The sequence below is a fragment of the Prenolepis imparis genome, unplaced genomic scaffold (genome assembly GCF_030444845.1).
Source record: "Prenolepis imparis isolate NDT839.2.m4 unplaced genomic scaffold, iyPreImpa1.0 SCAF_2, whole genome shotgun sequence".
Classification (NCBI taxonomy): Eukaryota; Metazoa; Arthropoda; class Insecta; order Hymenoptera; family Formicidae; genus Prenolepis; species Prenolepis imparis.
The window spans coordinates 1,622,236-1,628,862 of NW_028141160.1; positions in this window are offsets into that span (position 1 = coordinate 1,622,236).

Sequence of the window (6,627 nt, forward strand, 5' to 3'; positions counted from 1 at the left end):
CGTGTCAAGAAGCGGAAGAATCTCCCGCTAATTACACTAACGCCTTCGACTTCCTAAAGGCACACATCGGACGAATTCCTTTCCCCCACGAGGACCAATGCTATGAATGGTTACTCGAAACCTTCCCCATCTTAGATCTCCCTCTCCCACGAAGAACCTATTCCTGCGGTCCTGAGGATCCAGACGAGGAGCAGTTCATGCGAATCGTGGCAGGAAGTCTCCCAGGTACCCTCATCCCCATGTTTACTCCTATCCCACCCCAATCCTATCGGATTCCCCACCGACATCCTTCGAGCTTTCCTTCCTCTTTCCACTATTGAAATTTCCGAAATTAAATAAACAAACCACACGCACATACGAGGGCAGTTCGATAAGTCAGTGACTTTTACAAGATATGGCACTCAAATCGCAATCTAATTTTATTTCTGATATTTACCATCTTATTTAAGTATACACACCAAGTTTCAAGTAGATCTGTCAAATAGAAATTTTTTGACAGCGTTCTAAAGCGGATAAGTTTGTGTTTTTTGCTAAAATGGAAAAAAGTGAATTTCGTGTGCTAATAAAACATTACTTTTTGCGTGGAAAAACCATTAAGGAAACTGAAGAAAAGCTAAAAAAGTATTATGGGGACTCTGCTCCGTCGCATGGAATGGTTCACAAGTGGTTCACTGAATTTCGTTGTGGTTTTTGGTCGATTGTGAGCAAGCGCGGCACCCATCTGGCCGACAGCTTCTTCATGCCCAAATGTTTATGTAAGATATTAAAAACACGTTCGTTTGAGATGTTTACCATCTTGGCTATCTCGCGTATCTTCACTCGACGGTCGTCCAATACAATATCATGGACTTTATTGACTGTTTCTTCAGTTGTGACCTCATTCGGACGTCCCGGGCGCTCAGCATCATTCGTGCTTGTACGACCACAACGAAATTCAGTGAACCACTTGTGAACCATTCCATGCGACGGAGCAGAGTCCCCATAATACATTTTTAGCTTTTCTTCAGTTTCCTTAATGGTTTTTCCACGCAAAAAGTAATGTTTTATTAGCACACGAAATTCACTTTTTTCCATTTTAGCAAAAAACACAAACTTATCCGCTTTAGAACGCTGTCAAAAAATTTCTATTTGACAGATCTACTTGAAACTTGGTGTGTATACTTAAATAAGATGGTAAATATCAGAAATAAAATTAGATTGCGATTTGAGTGCCATATCTTGTAAAAGTCACTGACTTTTCGAACTGCCCTCGTACTCTCACGTACACTCTAATATTATTATTTTTACCTAATTATTAAAATGAAACAATTGTAATTACCAATCGGGACACTAGTTTTTTAAACAATAACTTCTCCCCCTCTCTGTCTCGGTTGATGACCTCCGTACTCATGTATCACCCGCGATCCATACATACACACTCACACTTTCATTAGCGAATAAGTCCGTTTATTATTATTATCATGTATAGAATTTATTTTTGTCGCGATATTAAAATAAATTTATAAAATTTTAACCTAAATGATTTCTATTTATTAGCAAACCCGTTCCCACTTATTCCCGTAACACAAGGTCCCATCCTGCGCAAAAGAGATTAAATTCTCTTGCCGAAAAGGGACCACCGAGCGAACGGCCTTTTAAATAGAGTAAGAGCGACCCTTGCGATTGTTGACCTATTTGGGCCTAAGCACGTTCGTTCGGGTCGAACAGACGGATAGTCTGCCGTCGTTCAAAGATAAATTAATTACGTCCTTCCTTTCGACTCTTCCTTCCTTGAGTCTGGACGTAACAGTAATAATATATTAAATATATTTAACGATATAATTTAATGAGCAATACTGAAGCAATAAAATAATTTATAGCAACAGACGGCGAAACATATTGGCAATACTATTGCAACGTAGGATGGAGATTCTGAATCAATTGGACACAATTACTGGCAAACAGCAGCAGCAGCAACTAATCTCACCACAAATGAAAAAGATCATTCTTACTTTTTTTTATATTCAAGCGCTTATAATTTAAATATTATGATTTTATTAAGTCTATGATAATCTGTTACTTAATACACACTTAATTTGATTTATTATATATTTAATTCTGCATTTTTTTTTAGGATTGTGATCTTTGACAGGAGGGCGACTTGTCATTAACTCATCCCGGTAGAAATGCAAATGCAGGATCCCGGATTGTTGGGCGATATAACCAAGGAGTGGTCACCAAAGAGGGGTTTTTTAGTGGGTATGCCTAATAGGGAGAGCCCCACACTACCCAGCCTACGGGCATTGCACTGGGTGTGCAGTAATGCATTTTTCCCTTCCTTGCACTAAAAACAAAAAAAAAACTTATCATTTATCATTATTATTTAATAAATTGTGATTATGTATTGTGACGCGATCAATATGTGACAATAGGAATAATTTCTATGTCTATGGTTATTATTATTGATTAATTATTATTAATTATTTATTAATTGATTAATCGATTCATGGGCAGGAGGATACGTATGAAGCGGAAATTGTGAACAACATGCGTGAGTTGAAATTACGATAGGAATTCGAATTGCGGGAGCAGGAGAAGCATTAGACCAGTGGAGGTGAGGAAGATATTATCACCACTACAACCATTTCCAGGAAGAAATAACATTTATTCAATTTTATAATATTGTTTATTTATTTTAGCGACATAATATATGCATATTCCGCGATCATTTTTTTATGCAAATGCGAGTAAAAACAAAATTAATTATTCAATATTTGCAACATACATATAATAATATTATTATTATTACAAACAAAGATATTGCAACTGAAAAAAACTAGAAATAAATAAAAAAAACTGCTTATATGTTATATAATTGTTGCTTATGTTATATATTTGAAACGACAAATATAAATATATAGAAATATAGAAATGTAAGAAAATATATATATATAAGCCTAAGTATATTAAGGGTGCGTTCAGAAACAACACTCGGGAGCACCCGACCACCCAATTGCCGTTCAAAAACCAATCAAGAGAACCATAGTATTATTTGGGTGGCCCGTTCAGAAACGTCCCGGGTACTCCCTATTGAGTGACTTTTGCACTCTGCTCTTTCATCAGAGTGTGAAAATCTCCCGATCGAGAGTCCATGTTCAAAAAAGCGTGGGAAAACGTTACAAGAAAAGATGTCTATGTATAAAGAAATTGTAAAGGTTAATAATGAGAAAAAAATAATATTCTTGGATGCTAAAGGTAAGAAAAATTATATTGTACATCAATAGATTGTAATTTACTAAATAAATATAAAGATATTCACATACACATATGTTATACATGCTGTCTGAAAAGTTGCATTAAAAGAAATTCTTACGTAATTTTTCTTAATCACCGACGAGATTATCTCGTCGATGTCTTATAATAAATTTATTTGAAAGATATTAAACATAATTGATGAATACAATGTAGCTAGGTTATACTTGTAAAACACTACTGACACACAGAGAAGTTATTTGGATTACCTATTATAATATAGTTTATATTGTATGTATATAAACTATATTAATAATATATATATATAAACTAATACTTTATATATATATATATATATATATATATATATATAATATACACACATTTTATACAAGTATTAAATATCTTCATTTTTTTAGGTCAGAATATTGTTGCTGTACCCTTCTCTACGCAAATGTTAAATAAACTACAACCTAATACAGTTAAAGTTAATACAAAAGACATCGAATGTGCAACAAGTTTGTCTCAACAAGGTATTAATATTTTATTTTAAGTCAGTACATATTTTTAGTTTTTATACATATATATATATATATGTACATATATATATATATATATATATATATATATATATATACTCTCTATACAAATATTAACTATCTTCATTTTTTTAGCTCAGAGTGTTGTTGCTGTACCATTTTCTACGCAATTAAATAAACTACAATCTAATGCTGTTAAAGTTAATGTAAAAAACATGGAATGTGCAACAAGTTTGTCTCAACAAGGTATGAATTTTTTATTTTAAGTCAGTGCATGTTTTTACATTTTGTACACTTTTTAGCCAGTACATTTTTTTATTTATATTGCAGTAAATAATATCGCCTGCAATAATCCTGCATTAGAAATAGCGAACAAATCTGAAGAGTCTCAAGGTATGCCATTACTAATCAAAATAAGTGTTTAATAAGTGTTTAATATTAAAATGTCTTTTTGATGTCAAGTTTCTTAATTAATTTCCTTTTTCTATTATTATTTTAGCAACATCTTGGAAAGATGAATATGCAGTGAAGAAGTTAATCAATTTGTGAAAAACAAATGAATCATTATTTGAGTCCCAAAATACGCAATGATGTAATCTGGCGTCAGATAGCTACAGAACTACAAAAAACAAATCCTAATTGGATTTACACAGGCACTCAATGTGAAAATAAATTCAAAGATGTTCGAAAGCATTATGTTAAGGTGAAGGACCACAATGCGAATTCGACAGGTGGAGAGCGGAAGACTTGCAAATTCTATGAAGAGATGGAGGAGATTTTAGGAGATAAGTCATGTATTAAACCTGTTGCCATTGCTAGTACTCTACGTAAGCGACCTTCTTCTAGCCCAACACTTGATTGTAATAATATTAACTCAACTTGTGCATCAACCTCTGAGGAAGATGATATACAAGCACCACCTCGTAAAAAAGGCCGAATTGAAAAAGGTCTCCAAGAATGGGCCATGGTAATGAGACAAGATTCTCAACAGAAAGAAATGAAAAGAGAAAGGAGACATAAAGAAAGACTCGAGAAACAAGAAGAGGCCATAGCTACTTATCGTGAGTTCATGTCCAAGCTGTTGGACAAATTGTAATAAGTTTACGGAAATATTTAACCAAACCGTGTTTTGTTTTTAATTAAGCTTTAATATTTAAAATTTTAAATGTATTCTATAAGTAACTTTGTGATTTTTCAGAGTAGTGATACTAGACGGGTTCTAACCCATGGGGCAATGAGGGGGGGGGGGGGTGAGGGGCGAGGGGAACCCATGGCGCGGGGGAATGACGTCACGCGGGGAGGGGGAGGCGTCCGCGATTTAGGTGACGGGTCCGCGAGGGGGCCGCGGGGAGGGGAAAGCGTCCGCGATTTTAGGATCCGCGAGGGGTCCGCGGGGAGGGGGAGGCGTCCGCGAGGTTAGGGTCCGCGAGGGGGCCGCGGGGAGGGGGAAGCGTCTGCGATTTAGGTGACGGGTCCGCGAGGGGACCGCGGGGAGGGGGAGGCGTCCGCGAGGTTAGGGTCCGCGAGGGGTCCGCGGGAGGGGGAAGCGTCCGCGATTTAGGTGACGGGTCCGCGAGGGGTCCGCGGGGAGGGGGAGGCGTCCGCGAAAGACCGCATGAAGCTTTGTAGGTGAGGGGTTCGCGGGGAGAGAGGAACGCGAAGGAGAGCGCGAGGCGAACGTGAGAGAGAGATGTCGCGAGAGAGACGTTCGCGAAAGAGAGATAGCGGTAGCGAGATGATGCGGCGATGGAAAGCGCGAGGTGTTGCAGCGAGGCGTATATGCAAGAGCGAGAGAGATAGCGCGAGATGACGAGAGGTAGCGAGATGACGCGAAGAAGAGCGCGAGAGCTGATGCAGCGAAGGAGAGCGCGAGGTGCACGCGAGAGAGATGACGCAAGCGAGGCGTATATGCAAGAGCGAGAGAGAGATGTTGCGAGATGATGCGGCGATGGAGAGCGCGAGAGCTGATGCAGCGAAGGAGAGCGCGAGAGGCGGACGCGAGAGAGACTTTTTTTATAATATTTATAGTAATTTTAATTAATAAGATTTTAATAGGAGGAAAGGAGAGAGGACCTATTCTAAAATAAACTATATTTTTAATATTTAAAATAATTTTTATTTATAACTGTGTGTGTATTTTACAAAATGTTTGTGTGTGTGTGTGTGTGTAAATTTAAAAAATTTAAAATATATATAAAATAAAATGTAATATAAAATATAAATTAATATAAAATCTAAAATATAATGCAATAATATAAAAATATAATATTTACGACAGCAACACATGGTTGAGCAATGCCTGTCTGAACGAGAGTGTCTGGATATGTTGAGGCGGCCGAATGTTAGATGCTGCGCGAAGCGGAGGCGACGGCTGGGCGGGGACTCCTGCATAACAGAAATTTGTTATTAATTAATTTAATAATTTATAATTAAAAAGAAATACTTACTAGTTCCAATTTTCCACCACAGGTTCTGGTGGATATGGCTCTAAGCCAAACAGTTCCCGAAGAGCATACATGTTCTCCCATAGCCCATTGTTATTGGCATCCATTTCCCGCGCCTCTGCAGTTTCGCACCACATTTCTGCAAACATTTGTCGATGTTCCCACCTCAGCATTCTCACCCACTCTCGTTCAGTTAAACCTTGCTCCACCATGTGTTGCGGCCGTAAATTTTGCACAATGTTATATATCATCTGAAAAATATGAATATTTAATATATATCTAAATATATTGCAACATTCTGTACAATAGTTTTAAATAAATTGTACAACTTACTATTTCGGGGAGCGTACGGCGCAGAAAACCTCCAGTCATTTTTTTTTTTTCACTCTTTTTTACTATACTTAACAGCACAA